We start from the raw sequence: 20,235 nt of genomic DNA on the forward strand, positions 1-20,235 counted from the left end.
AGTTCCATCTGGCATTAGTTTTTTAGACACTAGCTTGTAGCTCAATGTGTTGGTTATTCTCATTTACTTACTACTTTGTTAGAGAAATGCTCCACAGTATACCATTTTGTAGACCCAAATGAGTTTTGTGGATCAGCCCGAGGCCAGATAACTAAGCGACTTACGGCAACTCATTACTAACTTGAATTACTAACTTGTGCTCAAAAGAGGTTCGGTTGCTGATTTCCTTTGACGAGTAAAGCAGCCGTAAATTGTAGAGTAAAGATATAACCCATTTTGTGCCTCGTAAACTCTATAAGAGGAAGGCGTTTTTTAAAGAGAAGGCCTGACGTAGTATAATCAAGTTGACGTAAATTGTTTGAAATGGTCCCAATCATGGGATGGGATTATTTGATATTCAGTACAGTATGTGTAGAGACTTAGAGTCCATTCTTGCTTGACCTTGTTGCAGTATGTAATAACGACGAGGTGTCTAACCTCCGATGACAGTTGTACTAAAATATACTATTTTTCAGATTTTGCAGTGTTCACTTTCCTAAATAATTCTTTACGATATTCAATGCGGCTTGCAGAAGCTCGTCCGGACTTTGATGATATTTTCCGGGAGTTTTAAGAGCTTTTTCATGTGTGATTAATCGAAAAGAAGTCCATTCTAGTTTCACGAGCATGTTAGGTTTCGCAATCAATCGGATAACGTAGAGATTTGACCATTTAGGCTGCGTATCGTTTTCAGATTTCTCTTTCGGTTTTAAACCGCTTTGTACACTACCGAAGAAGGATTTTGTCACGTTGGGGTACTTCCCGGTCTAGTGCAGAGGCTTTATTTATTTGCTTTTGTTAAAAGAATGCTTGTAGTTCTTCGTTCATCCCCATAAGCAAATGTTTACGGCGACCGCACTTTGAGTATGAAAAAGTTTTCGAGATTTGCCAGCTACCATTACTTTTAGCCTCCAACATCTCACAATAACAAGGTTTGTGTACCCGTACCCTTTGATATGAACTCATTATACAATTATCGAGTAGAAAATATGATTACCTATTGGAGAAAATTTTGACACTTTTAGGAAGACTGAATATGCGCCCCACAACTTAGTTCCCTGAGCTCCAAATTCTACATGCGGCCCTGTGTGAATGCACGTTCATCCAGCTCTTTACCGTCACCTTAACGAACAGGCCTGTTTGAATAATAACAATTTAGAATCATCGTTCTTTGATTTCGTGTAATTTCGTCTTCTCTTTCTGCATGTTATTGCTTTAAAGAAAACAAAAGAGGAAAAAAAATATTAAATAAAATAAAGTAAAATAAAGGGTCATCGCCATCGGCTATTGTCCCTTTAACATTGATGGGCGCGTTTATTGACGTTGTCGTCCTCTGCATCTACATCATCATTATTGTCATCATTATCGTTAAGTTAACGACGTCTTCAAGTTCATTCGCATTAAACAAGGTCAAAGGGAAGTACTTAAGTACTTGAGTGTTAAAAAAATACGTTTATAAATAACTTTACTGCAGCTGGGAACACAAATCGCCGTTTGATGAGTTTTTTGTTCGATAAAACGAATTTAAGTGCTTGATGATTGGCTGCAGAATGAAGAAAATGCTTGTTAAACAATATACATATCTACGGCTATAAGCAATAACAGCTTAAATCGATCACGAAAGTAAAATAATTGCATTTAAATTAATTGGTTGTAGAGTGAGATAAAGAAATGGATAAGCGTTTGAAAATCTTTTTATCTACCGACTTCCACATTGCCCTTCTTTGCTTACAATTTTTTGTAAGGGAATTTTTATAGACTTCTGTGTTTTGAGTTCGTACATTGAACATTATCTTAACTTGATTAGCAAATAAAGTCCTGAGGAATTTCGCTAACATTTCGATAGCTAAATTCATAATATTTTAATAACATATCGATAGCATTACAATAAACAATGGATACATTTTCGATTATGAATAAATAAATTTAGGTAACGATTTTGGTCTATCTATAACTTTTTGCTATAAAATCGGTTACTTTTTATAAACATATTGGTAACGTTTTGATAAAAAATCGATAGCTTTTCGAAAACAAGTCGATATTTTTTTGAAAACATTTCGATAACAAACCCATAACTCGTCGTAAAAAAATTGATAATTCAGCTGTAACCTTTTTCATCGCTAGCAAGTTTATGACACTTCGACAACACATCGATAGCTTGTCTAGGTAACTGAATTACTAGGTTACTTTACCATAAACAAACAGTTTCAGGCTATAAATAACTTTTTCATAAAAATCTTTAACAAAAGCAATATAGCATAAGTTGTCAACAAGAGTTATCGAACTCATAACCTCCGTTATTGAAAGCAGATTTATGACACTTCGGGAACTTATCGATAGCTCATCTATACTTCGTCGTAATAAAACAGATAATTCGTCGATATGAGAAAGTTAGCTCATCGATATGAGAAAGTTAGCTCATCGATAACAAAGAGCTAACACTTATTTACTAAATTGTTAATCTATTAACCAATATTTTTCTAATTGGTATTCAAATGCAGTGTTTGTTTGGTTTTGGTAAGAGCCATTAAACCCCTTATAAAGAATTGGAAGATGTGAGAACTCATTTGGAAATTTTAATTTTCGATTTCTGCGCAGCCTAACAAAATGCTTTGGGACTGGCTTTGCCAGCCAGGCCCATATATCGCGATTCAGCGAAGGTGTTTCAATTCGGATTTTTAAGTATCCAGGAGGTATGTAATGCTGTATTGTTTACGGCAAGAAGTGGTAATAGTGATGGTAATACAGGACTGCCTTGCAAAGTTTTAAGATGGCCGCGGCTTATAAAAATCCAAGTACGATCTTTAGCTTTTCTTGAGGTAAATAAATTGGATAGACATATAATAGATATATTTAGAATATTTGCGGAATCGACTTAAAGGCTATTATTATAGAGAGACCGATCGCTGTACTTGGCAGTTTTAAGCATTGTTCAGCACATGTGATCATGATGTAAGCAGATCGAAGATAATTCGACAACAGCAGCTTTGCAGAAAATAACCGCCGATACAACAACAGGTTTGAGGAGGAACCAGTTTTTCAACAGTGTGAACTACCTGACCCCTTTTTCCGATAGGATGCTGCAACGAAGTCAAACTGATTCAGTAAAAGGATGACGCGGTCTAAGAATTGCTAACTGCAAAAGCCAACGAAAGTCGATCCTCACATTGGCAAGAGAACCTGTGGCAGTTGGTCAAAGGCGAAAGCTCCCTCTGCGCCTAGAACTCATTATCGTTGATAGAGGTGATTCTGTCCTTAAACATTTTGAGTCAATGTAAGATACTAATTTTTTTTGCCCACTGTGCATGCTGAATACTCTAGGGAAAAGGCCATCAACTAGTGCAATAATTATTTGCACTCACTTCACACCTGCGTAGTAACATCGGAGAAGGATATTAAAAAATTATATTTTACAAAGAAATGTTGGAGCGCCTGTTAAAAAAATGGTAGTGCTTCAAAAGAGGATGAAGTTGGACTGTTTTACCGACTTGCATATTTTATAGCACTCTACAATAGAAGCCATAACTAAAAGATAGAGCTGAAAAGCCAAGAGAACGTACCACCAAATTACTAACATCACATACCTCAGTGAGAGATATGCGCCGTTAAGTGAACGAATTTCTGTTGTCGACGGATCATTCCGAAGATTCTTCTACTTAAGATTACAAATGAGTTACGATGCATGGATTCGCCTTATATTCTATATAATCGGTCCTTAACTGTCAATCTGCAGACTCCGCATCAAACACACGAAAAATCAGATCTACAAAGTCGTTCTCCCGCGTTGTGTTTTCTAACCCTTACTCTATTGTCAGTTACAAAAAATACGCCAGTTCGAAATACGAAAAAAGAAAAGTGAACAATCTTACCTATAAAGTTGTTTACAATTCACGTACAAGGCCACTTTTTATTCTCATCATTAATTGGATATGCCGCGTATGCTGTTGTGGAATAAGAAATATAAAAAATGATGTAAACAAAACAAAAAAAAAACTTCTCAACACAAACATAAACAAACGAGAAATAAAACACACGTGCTATGTGGCAGAAAAAGGCGCCAAAAACATGCGACGGCGCACTAAAGCTAAAGCAACATGCTGTCGCAACACTGAAATGTTTAGCAACATCTTGCCAGGTGCACTCATGCCATTAAAATGAAATACAGGCGCGGCAGCAAAAACGATAATGAATTATCCAACAAAGTAGCCGGCACGTTCTGGGGGTGGTTGTTGCAACATGTTAATGTAACGCACATATATACTTTAATTTCAGCATGAGAAAAGGAACAACAAAAACAAGCAATTGCGTTAGAACGAAGGCGTAACGTTTGCTGACGAATATTTTGCTGATTTTTTTTTTATGCGGTGATGGCAAAGCTGTTGGCGACGATGCCTGCTGTAAATTCCCTTGCAATGCGATAGATCAGTTGATGTTTAAGTTTCATTAGGAATGTGTCACGTTGCGGTGTGAACACGAAAAGAATTTTGTATTAAAACAATCAATTGAAATGTGAAAGGCGCGCCTTTGCTGCGATTTTTGATGCGATGTTGGTAGATAATTTTGATAAATGCTAACTAAAATCGATATTTAAAGTGTGCCCCGGTAAGCATACGTCAAAGCGAATGCGATAGTAAGCGGAAACGGAAAGTTCGTTATAAGCGCGTGGTGTACGTGAATGCGAGTGTTTTATTACAAACCGGCTTACGACGTTTCGTGATTGCGTGTGCTGCTCTATTTTGAGGTGTGTTCGCATATAACAAACGAAAGCGGTAAAACCATTTTAGCATTTAGGAAGTGAAGTGCTTTTTGAAAGCGTAAATGAAAATTGAACTTTAATATCAAGTTCAGGCCGTGGACGAAATTTTAAAAATGCAAATTTAAGGCTCGTTTACTTGAAGCAAATATTACAAACTAACCGAAAACGTATTTTTTTTTAGCAAAAAATAGATAAATATATTTCAAACAATTAATCCAAGCGGGTTTTTATAAAGTAATAATATGACAAAATAATGTTCTTATAAAAGTGTTACGTATTCGTCATGGACTTTTTTTAAATTTAAGTTAAGCTTCCACTTTGACGCTAAGCAAATCTGAAAATAAAAAGATGATAAAAAAATTTCAAGGACTGCGTTTATATAAATGGACAAAAAAATAGAAGGCAATTTTTCCTTTAATACAGACATAGTCTTGTTGAATTTTGACTATAAAACTTTAACAATAGCTATTGTAAAAGAATTTTGGGGTTTAAAACTATAAAGGTGTAGCGCAATCTTTCAATTTAAGGCAAACGATGTACTTGGGATTAACTAATTGATTATTTAAAATTTAAACACGCACTCTAGCTTTGTAATTCTAAATCCCAAATTTTTTTTACAATAGCTATCGTTAAAGTTTTTTAGTCAAAATTCAACAAGACTATGTCTGTATTAAAGGAAAAATTGCCTTCTATTTTTTGGTCCATTTATAAAAAGGTAGTCCTTAAAAATTTGTATTATCTTTTTATTTTAAATTTTTTAGTACTGCCTACAAAAATGCAATTGCAACTTTGATTAGTAATTTAAGTAATTCCTAAGTGAAAATTCTTATCTTTATTTGTTTGTTCAAAATAGCAAGATTTAATAGAATTAGTGGAATTTTCGCTGACAACACTGGCGAAAACAACAGAATTCCACCTCGCATCATAACAAGAGAATTCCACCTCGTTTGTCAGCTACTTAATTTGCACAGCTGAAAATCGTGGCGAAAGTCGCGTGCGCCTAAAAGTGTGCAGGGACGTGCATTGAGTTGGGCCTTGAACGAGGTGGAATTCTCCAACGCCTGCAACGCTCAGGAGGCTAGCCATGAAGGTATGGCCTAATCTTCTCAATAGTTCGACTTGTGCGTTACGTAGCTCAAATTTTTTGATCAATCGTTGCACTGTCACCGAGTTTTAAACTATATTTCGGGTTACAGGTCTCTAAATATCCAGAAAGTTAGTTAAAAATCGATTGCAAGATTCCCAATTTAAAACTAGTTTTCTCATTATCTCGATCCAAACGCCACCTAGCGGAATTTTTTGACAAAATATTGCATTGTCACCGGGTTCTGATTTACGGCCCAAGTTTCAAGTCTCTAGCTCATCGGGAAGTTACTCGAAAATCGATCGCAAGATTCCCCCGTTTTTAAAGGATTTGCAGTTATCTTGACTAGCACGCCACCTAGCGGAACTTTGTTTTCTATAAGTTGTATTGTCACCAGGCCTTTAACTAAGTGCCAAGTTTCAAGTCTCTAGGTAACCAGGAAGTTAGTTAAATATGGATTGAAAGATTCCCAAATTAAAATTAATTTTCCTAATATCTCGATCCATGCGCCACCTAGCGGAATTTTTTTGATAAAATATTGCACTGCCGCCAGGTTCTGACCAACGGCCAAAGTATCAAGTTTCTAGCTCACCGGAAAGTTACTCAAAAATCGATCGCAAGATTCCCCTCGCTTTTTCAGGGATTTTCAGAGATTTTCGTTTATCTCGATTCGTCTGCCACCTGGCGGCATTTTGTTTTCCACGAATTGTAGTGCCATCGACTCGAAAACTATGTGCTATGTTTCAGGTCTCTGGATCACCGAGAAGTTAGTTAAAAGTCGATCGCAAAATTTCCATTTTAAAATTAATTTTCTGTATATCTCGATCCGTACGCCACCTAGCGGATTTTTTTCTCTTGCATTGTAATGTCTCTCAGATCTGAACTATGTCCTATGTATCAAGTGTCTAGCACAACGGGAAGTTACCGAAAAAGACTTTTCCGTGGGTCAAAAATTCGTATGGAAATGAGGGGACAAACATGAAAGCGACTTAATATAAAGGTAAAAAATAAAAAAATGAAAATAAAATAAAGGTAAAATAAAAAAATCAGAGATTGAATTCAACCGTTCATCAGAAAACGCAATTCGGTTTATAACGGATAACAACCGATATGCAAGACCCAAAAATGGCTTTCTAGATGAGAAACGTTTACTCACTTTCACTGAGATAGTTTAGTGTGATTTATTAACTAAGGTTTTTTTTTAAGCTGTTATTTTGGTGTGACCAATTGGCGCCAGTTGGCGGAGCGAAGGAGCGACTGGCGCGCCTTTTTGGACGGCCATAACCATTTAGACGGTTAGCGCCAATTAAGTAAGTAAGGATTTTGCGAAATAAATAGGTTTTGGGTATGGTATATCTCTCGTTTGCTCTGTTAGAGTAAATATAATGTAAACTTAACATTAGGTTGTTATGAAAAAAAATTTCATAGAAAACCATACTACCTTCCGATCATTATCATTAATTTACACTTAACAGCCTAAGTAATTTTGGCCGTTTCGCAACATCATCTCTCGACACCGTTCATGACTTCCAGCTTTACGACAGGACGCTGAGCGACTTGTAAAGCGTGATTTTTGTACGTCGAGAGAGGACTTTATTTTTCAAATATCTAATCAGTACAAGTATCACTTGCTGGCGAGAGTTATTGTCCGTTTGCTTTCTAAGCCGACGTGGTTTTGCTGTTAGTCTAGGTTCCCAAAAAGGTGAAATCCTTCACAGTCTCGAATTTATATCCGTTAACAGTGATGAGTCTGCCAAAGCGCAAAGGTACTTTGTAATGTCCTCATTTACCGCAAGACACACTTTTTTGCTTCTTTATCTAATCCAGACATTCTGATGCAGATCTTATTTTCAGGACATTTTTTAGCTTAGTTTTTGGACTGTTCGGGGATAGTTTTAGGATCATTTCGAGACTATTTTTAATAATGTTTTCGGGATTGTTATATATTCAAACCAAAAATGTGTTTGAGAACATTTCGGGAATATTTGTACGACTATTTCGGGATCGATTCGGGACTATCTCGGGATTGTTTCGACTATATTGCGGTAGTTATGGAATCATGTTTGGATCATTCCGCAGCCATTTCGAAATAATTACATTATGTGATTGATCTGCCATTATTGAGTAATTGGCTTGTTATCGATAACAACTGTTCTCGAAAAGTAATCGGTATATTACTGATGAATTAGGTATCGGCTTGCTATAGAAAATTTGTAAATTTTTTATCAACAAATATTGGCAGGCTATAACTTACTGTTAGTAAGTCGATAGATAATTTTGTGGAATGAAATCTATATTTTTATACCCAGCTGTAGATACATGTACACAGGGTATTATAACTTTGATTGGATAACGGTTGGTTGCACAGGTATAAAGAAATCTAGATAAATGTAGACTTCTATATATCAAAATCATCCGTATCGAAAAAAAACAATTTGATTGATCCACGTCCGTCCGTCCGTCTGTCCGTTAATACGATAACTTGAGTAAATATTGAGATATCTTCACCAAATTTAGTACACGAGCTTATCTGGACCCAGAATAGATTGGCGTTGAAAATGAGCAAAATCGGAGGATAACCACGCCCACTTTTTATGTATGTAACATTTTGGAAAACACAAAAAACCTGATTATTTAGTAAATAGTACACATAGAATGTCGAAATTTGACGTGTGGACTGATATTGAGGCTCTTGATTAAAATTTGAAAATTTTTTTTAAAATGGGAATGGCACTGCCCTCTTGTGATAAAATCAATTTTACAAATATTATTAAACATAAATCAAAAATCGTTAAACATGTCGTAACCAAATTCGGCAGAGAGGTTGCCTTTACCATATGGAATGCTTTGAAAAAAAATTTACGAAATCGGTTAAGGACCACGCCCACTTTTATATAAAAGATTTTTAAAAGGGTCGTGGACGAATAAAATAAGCTATATCGTTGCAAAAAAGAACTTTATATCAATGTTATTTCATTTCCCAAGGGGATTTATAACAATAAATACGAAAACTTCAAATTTTAAAAAATGGGCGTGGCAACGCCCCTTTTATGACTAAGCAATATTCTAGGTTTCGGGAGCCATAACTCGAAGAAATATTAACGGATCGTAACAAAATTGGGTACACATATTTGCCTTATAGCAGGACATATTTATAGTAAAAATGGATAAGATTGGTTAAGGGCCACGTCCACTTTTATATAAATGACTATAAAAGGGTCGTAGGCAATAATAATAAGTTAAATCTTAGCGAAAAATAGTTTCGTACCAATCTTATTTTGTGGCATTATACAAGAAATAGGAAAAAATTAAAATCTTGAAAAATGGGTCTGGCACTGCCCCTTTCTTACAATGCATTTCCCAACGTTTCTGGAGCCATAACTCGACGACAAATTTGGTGCACGTGTATGCCTTTTAACAGGAAATATTTTCAGTAAAAATGGACTAAATCGCCTTCTTTTATATAAAAGATTGTATAAAAGTGCGTAGATGCAGGTAATAACCTACTTCTAGTAAAAGTTGGAAAATTTCGTTAATAACCCGGCACTTTTTTGTTAAAATCGCTTTTTAGTAAAATGACACTTGTGTGTTTATGTTTATTGTTCTCCTATATCTTCATTTGAAAATAAGCAGTAGGGAAATCCTCATATCTGAAGGAAAACTGCATTATTGACCGCTCAAGGTCATTGGTGTTAGCCTCTGTATCCTTTTTGTTTCTTTTAAACGAAAATTTGTTCAAAATAGAACCATATGTATATGTATTATTGCGTTACCTTGTAAGACTATTAAACACACAAAACAAACAACAACAGGTTTTCAAGTATACAGCTGGGTATGTAATATTCGGTTTCACCCGAACTTAGACTTCCTTACATGTTATATATATATATAGATGGCCATTAAGTACCTCGGAAACGGTTATATGCGATCTAGGATACAAAGCTATAATACGTATGCGAGAGAAACTAGGTATAATTTTTTTGTGTGTTATTCAAACAATTACCTCTTATGGGATATTAAGTATACAATACAAAGAAAATGATGTAAATTTTTTTGAAATGTTACGTATACGCCGTGGATGTTATTTTTTAGGCAAATCTAATGAACTAATGAAAAAAGCTTTAGGAAAAACAATTTTTATTTTTATATACATATGCCTAGCAAATAATTATTCCATGGGGTTTGTAAGACATTTCAAACACAAAATAATAATAAAAAATAATTAAAAATAATTCCTTTTCTCGCGCTTCTCTTAAAGTTGTTATTAAATTGAAAAAATTAATGTGGGAAAACTTAAGACTGCACTTTAAAGCAAAATATTTGACACAAGCATAATAAATTCCTTAAAGCTTCTAAATTAACGAATGTGTTAGAAAACAAATTTGAGTTTCGATGTGTATGCTTAAAAGATTTAATCTAAGCGGCTTGTTATAAGCATTAAACAAACATTTTTAATTTTTAATAAAAATGTTACGTATACGCCGTGGAGTGTAGCGCAATAATACCTATTAAAATAAAGCTTTCAAATCTCTTTAGCAAAAGCTGCTACATGCATTGGGTGGGAAGTAACAAGAAACAAATTTTCACAAATTAAATAATCCCATTAAGCAAACTCCCCAACACAATTCGCGTTGAGATGGCAAGAGAATTGAAAAAAAAAAACGGCTACAAAATAAAATAACATCAGGAAAAATACGAAACAATTTAATAGTAAAAATCGTTGAAGCAAGCAAAATAAAGATTCTAAAGTGTTTCGTCAATACAAAGCGTACTTTCACAATATATTATACATCAAAAACGTGATGCTCTGTGATTTGCATATACATTGTCAGTGAGCTTAGTAAATAAGCACGTATGTACATTAGGGTGGCCCTTATGTTTCAAAGTGTTCCGATTCTCGATCTCACCCTCTAGAAATATGCGAATAGCCTAAAAACAAGAATATACAAAGTTTTAGGTCAATCGAAAAAGGGTTAGAGGTGGCGCAAAGAGTATGAAGTCCTGAAAAATGACGAACTTTTACAATTTCTTAAATTTGGTCAACCATACTTCATTTGTTATGGGCGAAACGTAATTTATCGTATTATTAGTAAGTTCTAGAGATATTTGACATTCAAATAAATCTAAAACAACAAAAATTGGTCAAATAATAATAAAGTTATAAAATAAATTATGCCTTAAACATGGTGTAATTACTTCACGAATGTGTATGTAATGAGTATACGTAAATGAGTTTGTTTCAAATTTTTATACTTAGCGTGCTTTGCACACAGAGTATATTAACTTTGATTGATAACGGTTGGTTGTACAGGTATAAAGGAATCGAAAGAGATATAAACTTCCATATAACAAAATCATCAGTATCGAAAAAAAATTTGATTGAGCCATGTCCGTCCGTCCGTCCATCCGCCCGTCCGTCCTTCCATTAGCACGATAACTTGAGTAAATATTGAGATAACTTTACCAAATTTAGTGCACCAGCTTATCTGGACCCAGAATAGAAATCGGATGATAACCACGCCCACTTTTTATATATTTAAATTTTGGAAACACACAAAAAACCTGATAATTTAGTAAATAATACACCTAGAATGTTGAAATTTGACACGTGGACTGATATTGAGACTCTTGATAAACATTTTTCAAAATGGGCGTGGCACAGCCCACTTATGATAAAATCAGTTTTACAAATATTATTAATCATAAATAAAAAATCGTTAAACCTATCGTAATTGGTTAAGGAGCACGCCCACTTTTATATAAAAGGTTTTAAAAAGGGCCATGGACGAATAAAATAAGCTGTATCTTTGCAAAAAAGGGCTTTATATCAATGGTGTTTCATTTCCCAAGTGGATTTATATAAATAAATAGGAAAAACTTCAAATTTAAAAAAATGGGCGTGGCACCGCCCCTTTTATGACATCGTAATTAAATTGGGAACACAAATTTTCCCTACAGCAGGAAATATTTCTAGGAAAAGTGGACGAAATAGGCTAAAGACCACGCCCACTTTTATATAAAAGATTTTTGAAAAGGGCGTAGAGGAAAATAATAAGCTATATCTTAGCGAAAAAGAGCTTTGCGTCAATAGAATTTTACTTTCTAAATTGAATTATAACATTAAATTGGATAACACTAGAATTTTTGAAAATGGGTGTGGCACCGCCACTTTTATAACTAAGCAATTTTCTATGTTTCGGGAGCCATAAATCGAAGAAAAATTAACATATCGTAATGAAATTGTGTAAACATATTTTCCTTATAGCAGAAAATGTTTCTAGTAAAAATGAACAGGATCGGTTAAATACCATGGCAACTTAGATAAGGAACAAGCTTAAAAGGGTCGTAGACTAGAATAATAAGCTATAACTTAGCAAAAAATAGTTTTGAATCAATGATATTTCACTTATCAAATTTTATTGTAAGAGGAAATGGGGAGACGTTTTTTTAAACGGGCGGTGCCACGTGTTATGTAGAAAAGTAATTTACCTGAAATGAAATGTACAATTGAAGCTCACGCCTAGTATATAATATTCGGTTACACCCGAACTTAGAGAACTTTAATTGTTTTATTATAAATTGTTTTTAAAATACATTTTTAAAACATATACATATATCTTGTGAAACTTTAGCTGACACGTATATAATATGATATTATTTCCTAGGATCCAATTAAGGATGGTTTAGTATGTGATTCAAATTTTTTTTTGTAATCAGTTTCAACTTGTAAAAAATATTGTTTTTCTTGTTCGTCATTTGTAAGTATTCTATAATATTCTTCCATAAGCTTTACTCCCCGTTCTGCTGTGCCGTTAACTACTTTTATATTTATAACAGTATCCTTAGCTTTTTTAAAGGTTCCTGTATCCCCCCAATATAGAGGATCTACCTTCAGAAATTGAGATGATATCCGAAACCGACCAAAAAATCAATTGTACTTCCTGTTACAAAATCGTGTAGTTCTTTTTTTATGAATTTATTGATTTCACTGGGCCTTAAGTGTAACCTCTTTAAATTTTCTGTTTCCTTCTCGCAGTTGTCTATGCTTTTGATTTTCTCCACAATCTTTTTATTCATGGTACAAGAGACGCCATCATCGAACAACACCAATGCAATACATTCTTCAGACAGGTACCATAGGTGGTTACAAAACTTATTTATGGCAATGTCAGATAATTTTTTATTAACATTTCTGTTTTTATAAACTTCTTTAATAAAAGATAAGTCTTGAAAGGGTGCTCTATGAGGATTGGTACAGCAAGGCCAAAGTTTTACATAGAATTGTATAAGAAACGCGCATATACTTGCCATCGAATTCTCTTCATACTCCGTTAGTTTAAACTGTTCACGAAATAAAAATATTTTTAAACAATACAATGCCTTAGACATCCACCGAGCATGATGAGTGGGCTTTGGTACACGAAACTTTATGCCATTTGCTCCTAGACATACAGACGTTAACTCCAATTATTCCCGATATTCATCTCTTACTATTTTATTTTTCAGCTATTCCTCAGAGGGTTTTTTAAAATAGTATCTTTGCTATCGCTTAAAAGTAATTTCAATTAGCCTTTGCAATTTTCTTGAAATAGCGGGAATAACTCAACGTCCATACTAGTATTTACTGGAAAATAACTCTCAGCAGAACTTCATAAATACGATGACGACAAGGTAGATACAAAAGTTTTCGCTCAAGTTTTTTTTCTAATAACGTTGCAGCTCCTTTTATAACGCCTGTGTTAACCGATGTCGAATCAAAACAACGGGCAACAATATCATCCTTCAGATTCCATTCAAATAACAGTTCATACAACGTATCAGCTATTTCCGAGCCTGTTGCAGCATGTAATTTTGGAGCTCCTATTAACTGTTCGCCATTCCTGTAAGTAACAACAACTGGAAGTCGTTTCACCTTTTCACGACCTGTTATTTCTGGAAGTGGTTTTCCATCCCAATGCAAAGTGCCGCAATTTATCTATTTAAAAAAAACTACTATTCAAAGTTTGTTCATTCAAGAGCAGTATAGTTTTAATAAGCAAGCGTCAAAGAAATTTTTTGTAGTTGTTTACAATTTAAAATATATAGATTTATTTCTTTATACTTTTTTTTTTTTTGATTTCTTTCGACATGCTTGTTGCAAGAACAAGTTGCAGTGCAGGGCTTAAATATGTTGTGGCATCATACATTTCGAAACAAAATTATTAAAAAAATATATGTGTATACTTTTTTAAATAAATATACTTCAAGTTTGTATGTATTTGTGTATAAAAAAGTTTATTTGAGCGTTTTTGACCCGAATACATTGATTCATTGATAAACACATTTGCACAGACTTAATTTACTTTTCATATTTCTTTGTCGAAAGCAATATATATTTTGCCCTGTAACTCTGTTATTGATCGACCGATTTTGAAGATTGTGGCCATTTTAGAAAACTAAGAAAATAAAGATCTTATTAAAAATAAAAAAAAATTTCGTAGGGTTTAGAAATATGAAAGCTTGAAACACGAAATTGTAAAAATTCGTAATTTTTCAGAATTTCAAGCCCTTTGCGCCACCTCTAAATCTTTTTTGATTGGCGTAAAACTTTGTATATATTCGTTTTTGAGCTATTCGCATATTTTTAGGGGGTGAGATCAAGAATCCAAACACTTTTTTTCCCCTCCATACAACGAAGGGCCACCCTAATGTACATATACATACAACACATACATATTGTAATATTGTAATTGTAAAACGTCAACATTCTATTGTGTGCATAAATGAGCATTTTGTTCATACAAACAGACATACATACATACATATAACAATGTAGCAGTGACAACACCTAACGTAATACGGTAAGTCGTTTAAAGTATTTGTGTGCGTATGTGAACTGCGTTTTATTTGTGTGACTGCCTACTTTTTTATAGCACAAAATTCCTTTAATACATAACACTTTTAATTCCAACTCTCATACATTTTTTATGTGTTATTCAATATTGATTGCATTAATTATGCATTGAACTATGACACAGTGCGTTCTTATGTAAGTTGACGCCTTTGACCGATTGGTGTTGATGCAATCCATTGCTTTAAAATATTAAAATGATTGATTTGTTAAAATAGCATAAAAATTCAATTTCAGCGAATCTAGAATGTAATTAAGAACTGAGGTAATTAATAGCTGTGTGTTTGCAGTTTGAAATTTATGGTTTATTTTAAAGTGGAGCAAATGTCATGTGAGTTCAAGTAGGGTTCAACGGGCTGGGCAAAAAGAATCACTTTAAGCAAACTCAAGTGTCCATGCAAGACTTTTTAATGTCAAACGAAAACAAGAAAAGGTGTCTAATTTCGGGTGTAACCGAACATTATATACTCAGCGTGAGCTTCAATTGTACATTTTATTTCAGATAAATTATTTTTCTACATAACATGTGGCACCGCCAGTTAAAAAAATGTCTCCCCATTTCCCCTTACAATAAAACTTGATAAGTGAAATATCATTGATTCAAAACTATTTTTTGCAAAGTTATAGCTTATTATTTTAATCTACGACCCTTTTAAATTTGTATATCTAAGTTGCCATGGTCCTTAACCGGTCCCGTCCATTTTTAGTAGAAATATTTTCTACTATAGGGAAAATTTGTGTACCAAATTTTATTACGATTCGTTAATTTTTCTTCGTTTTATGGCGCCCGAAACATAGAAAATTGCTTAGTCATAAAAGGAGAGGTGCCACGCCCATTTTCAAAAATTTTAGTGTTTTCCAATTTAATGTTATAATTTAATTTAGAAAGTAAAATTTTATTGATGCAAAGCTCTTTTTCGCTAAGATATAGCTTATTATTTTCGTCTACGACCCTTTTAAAAATCTTTTATATAAAAGTGGGCGTGGTCCTTAACCGATTTCGTTAATTTTCCTTCAAAGCATTCCATATGGTAAAGGCAACCTCTCTGCCTAAGTTTGTTACGATAGGTTTAATGATTATTGATTTATGATCTATAATATTTGTAAAATTGATTCTATCACAAGTGGGCGGCGCCACGCAAATTTTAAACATTTCTTCAAATTTTTATCAAGACACTCTAGGTGTACCATTTACTAAATAATCAGGTTTTTTGTGTTTTCCAAAATGTTATATATATAAAAAGTGGGCGTGGTTATCATCCCATTTCATCCATTTTCAATACCAATCTATTCTGGGTCCAGATAAGCTCGTGTACCAAATTTGGTAAAGATATCTCAATATTTACTCAAGTTATCGTGTTAAGGGCAGACAGACGGATGGCGGACGGACTGACATGGTTCAATCACATTTTTTTTCGACACTGATGATTTTGATATGTGGAAGTCTATATCTATCTCGATTCCTTTAGACCTGTACAACCAACCGTTATCCAATTAAACTTAATATACTCTGTGCGCAAAGCACGCTGAGTATAAAAAGAAGACAATTTCATTGCCATAATAAAGTAGCTACATTTACACAAAATGCACTTTAACTGTATTTTTAACAAAAAGTATAATTATTTAATTAAAATATATAACCAATCAATGTCAGTAAATTTTATGCAAACCCGTACAGAAATTGCGTAACGTTTTTTTTGTTAACGTAGGTAAAGAAAATGTTTAAAAATATTCTAGAACAACGCAGCACTAAGGAATCGGGAATCGAAGTCCATATTTTTAAATGAAGGAAACATGTATTACTGCTATATACGTCATATCTAAGAAAGAGTTAGCGCATTCGCACCTGGGGAGGCACGTCATTGTTGACGGATATAAATTCGAGACTGTGAAGGATTTCGTCTATTTAAGAACCAGCGTAAACAGCAAAAAGAGGGAAAATAGAATGACTCTTGGAGTGCTCGAGAGATAAGTTATCTGGAAGATTTATGTTCCTGTCCAGCAGACATGACGAATAAAAACACACAGATTTCGATGGCTCAGTCATATTATGCGAATAGACGAAAACACACTGGCATAAAATATTTCAGTCGACAAAGCAGTTTGCAAGCAAAGGAAGGGAGAGACCTCCATTGAGTTGGGAGAGGCAGATAGAGAAAGACTTGACCTCCTTCGGTGCATCAAATTGACGCCAGTTAGCGCGAAACATGTAGAGCTGGCATGACTTGAGTTCTGAATTTCAGTTTAAATTTTGTCAATTATTGCCTGAATCCAAACCTTAATCGGAACGCGCTAAATTCCTTAATTAAATAAGTAAGGTTGTCTAAGTTCAGGTGCAGCCGAATGTTATATGCTCAGTTGAGAGCTACTATTGCACATTTTATTTATTTTTATCTATTGGCTAAATTATTATTATTATCATAAAAGTATGTAGGCGTAGTCATTCTTTTTAGCTGTTTTTATTGTTTTAGCGATAAAGACTCTCCGAACGTTTTGGGAATTGTTATCGATATTGATGTTCCTTTGCTGTACATAGATCCGTTACGTTTCACTAGCTCAACGATTTCGGGAGCAATTTAACATGACCATATTAAGCCTTCTAATCCATCGTGTGTCCACCCTCAAATTCCGTAAGGAACTTAGGGTCGGCAGAGCCAAATATGTGAATGAAGGATTCATATCTGTAGCAAGATTCTCCGGGCATAGGTTAGGTAGACAATTGGGTTGCGTAAGCTGTGAATTGAGCTATTCAAAACCTTGGATCCGTATTTCGCTCATTTTAAAATGGCGATCTGAGGTAAGTGTGAAGAAACCCATATACCAAATTTCAATAAGGTATATTAAAATTTTCTCAAGTTATCGTCTTTACAAGTGAACGGATTTCTTTTTTTTCATTCTGATCATTCTGTGTCAAATTGCCGTACTGCAATTGGGCTCTACCTTTAGTTTCATAAGCGTTACTCATAAAAATGTATCAAAGTACGTAACCCTCCTCATCCCTCATCTGGCCACTCTCCTTTCCGCCTGCACAATTACGGATAGTAGCCATTATCCGCACAAATATATCAAAATTGTACAAATTGACTATATCCTATAACAAGTATTAATATCTCTCATTGCGATGGAGCCTCATTTATAACTCGCTTGCCAAATGGACCCTGCTTGCAAATTGAACTGAACTTTTGCCGAAATTTTGTGGTTATCTCACACTTACTCCGCCCGTGGTGTATATTTCTCATCGTAAAGATTTTTATTACATATCTCTGGGAACGCGGTACGTATTGGGTGAGAAGGCTCTTACTTGGTAGAGTGCGCACATTCAGGATGCTGTTATTTGTCTGACTCATGACGTCATCTATTTGAAGCTGAAGACACCAAACATGGTTTAAATAAAATGCAGTAGAAACTTAAATTATTTCAAGTTAATTAAAAACTTTTTAATTCATTTATTTTCGTAAGTTGATTGGCTGAAAATGCGACGATGATGCAGATAATTAATATGGAATTTTTGTAAATATAAAACTTATTGCATGCACGCAAAGTATTTAACTTTCATTTTCTGCAAATACAGATACTTTAAAATAATTGTACGTATATTACGGTGCCCATCATTTCTAAACTCGTGCCTACTTTTAAGTTGAACCTCAGTATGAAAATATGAAACTGATATAAGCATATTGTTTTGGCTCTTCGTTCGCTGAGGACGCATTACTCGCTTTATACATATGGTGATAAAAGTGCTTAAGAAAAACGGGAAAGGGCAGAAGAGCTTGAGAGTGAGAAGAGAGAGAGGGAAGGAAATGGAAAGACTTAGAAAAAGAAAAAGATAATGAGCGAGGAAAGATTCGAGCCAGAAACAGACGTGCAGGGATAGAGTTATAGAAAGGAAGGAGCGATAAGGCATAGCAGCAAGGAAAGAGGAGAGGAGATCTAAAGGGAATGATAAATAGACAATTTCGAATTTTTTTAGATGCCTTAGCTCGGAATTCGGATGAAGAACACTCTACCCATTTCATATAATATTACGTGAACAAAGTTAATAAAGACATGGGAGTTTTTGAAATAAATTTTTTATAGGCATATATTCTGAGATAGTTCGTTCTTAAGAGGAAATTTGAAAATGCCTTAATTCAAATAAATTCTGACAAAAAGAGTTCTTAAAAAAATTCTGAAGTAGGCCGCTCTTAGAAGAAATTAAAACAAATTTTATATAGGGGGTTTTTTAAGAACTATGTCATACGGCGTTTGAGAAACGACAGCCGAGATAGAGTCCCACTTCAATCAAAAGTCGATAAGAAGAACACTACTTACTCATATAAATCAGCAGGTATGACTCTCGGAGGGCTATCCCGAACAGAAACTGTTTTGTTTTTTTTTTGTCATACAAAAAGGAACACCCTAATGAGTATGTGTGAACTTCTGAATGTAAATGCTAGTTTTTCTTTCGTTCTCTTTGTTACTCCAGCCGTAGAATGAATTATCGTTTTAGCACTAATGAGATACGTTAAACTGACATTAATTTTCAGATATTCTTTGATGTAAAACTTATGGGTCCAAATGTTTGGGATTATCGGCTTATAGTATTTAGAAATCTAGCTATGTCGAGTATGATTTCAGCTGAAAGCGACATGTAGATTGGTTCAGGCTTAACTTGGAAAATCAAGAGGCGCCGATTCTCCCGAAAGGTCAATAGTGACTATTTATAGTGTTGAAGCGAGTAGTACCAAGGTTGTTGACTGAAACCAAAATCGAGTGGGAAGTAAAATACTATTCTTGGTTTAAGTCACCGCCTATAGATGAACACGAACAATATGATTATTTATTGGCACAAGATAAGCCTTAAAAAATTGATACGACTAACATCGTCCTTCCAACTAAAAGCAAGAAAGATCAGTTAAATAGTAAAAGTCCATGACTGTGACACCGTTCATGCTCAAAACATTTGAGAAGCTTAAAGATGTGTAAATGTATAAAGTGGATCATGGAAAGAGCATCAGTAAATTGCTCTGTTGGCCCGATAACAGGCAAGTGACTTCAAAGGATTCATTTTCTGATAAATTGGGTGCGTTGTGGTGTACATGAATGAGCAATTGATATTGGGGTAGACCAGCAATGAAAGGAAGGCAGTTTTTTTCACAAGTATTACCATATAATCCTCCAGCGGATATCCAAGTGATCGCGCCTCCATTTTTGGGCTTAGAAATGCCTCCTTTTTTCGCAATATTTTGGTTATGACATCCGCTTAAATCCATTGTACCACACTTCCAATTCGAGGGATGGAACGGGTTTACTCGGTTAGCTCCGCATCACATTGACAGTCATTCTACGGCTCGGAAGCGTTCGACAATTCTTAATGTTATTATTCTATACAGTCAGGGGATTGTCTTATTTTCTGTACTTTGTGCCCGCTTTTACTCATCTTCTCTTATTGGAATCGCCTGCGCACCCTCGTCAGGCTCTCTTACT

The 20,235-nt window shown here is 34.5% G+C and overlaps 1 protein-coding gene across 5 annotated transcripts in view; it reads left to right on the plus strand.

Moving 5' to 3' along the window:
* Positions 1–4,496: 4,496 nt before the first annotated feature.
* RYa-R (RYamide receptor) overlaps positions 4,497–20,235 on the plus strand; it is a 417,850-nt gene continuing 402,111 nt past the window's right edge. For all 5 annotated transcript variants that reach the window (XM_067763183.1, XM_067763187.1, XM_067763184.1 and 2 more), the window contains exon 1: positions 4,497–4,780. The gene's annotated coding sequence lies outside the window, so the exon portion shown is untranslated. The remainder of the gene's footprint in view (positions 4,781–20,235) is intronic.

This window comes from Eurosta solidaginis, chromosome 1, assembly GCF_040869045.1.
Source record: "Eurosta solidaginis isolate ZX-2024a chromosome 1, ASM4086904v1, whole genome shotgun sequence".
Lineage (NCBI taxonomy): Eukaryota > Metazoa > Arthropoda > Insecta > Diptera > Tephritidae > Eurosta > Eurosta solidaginis.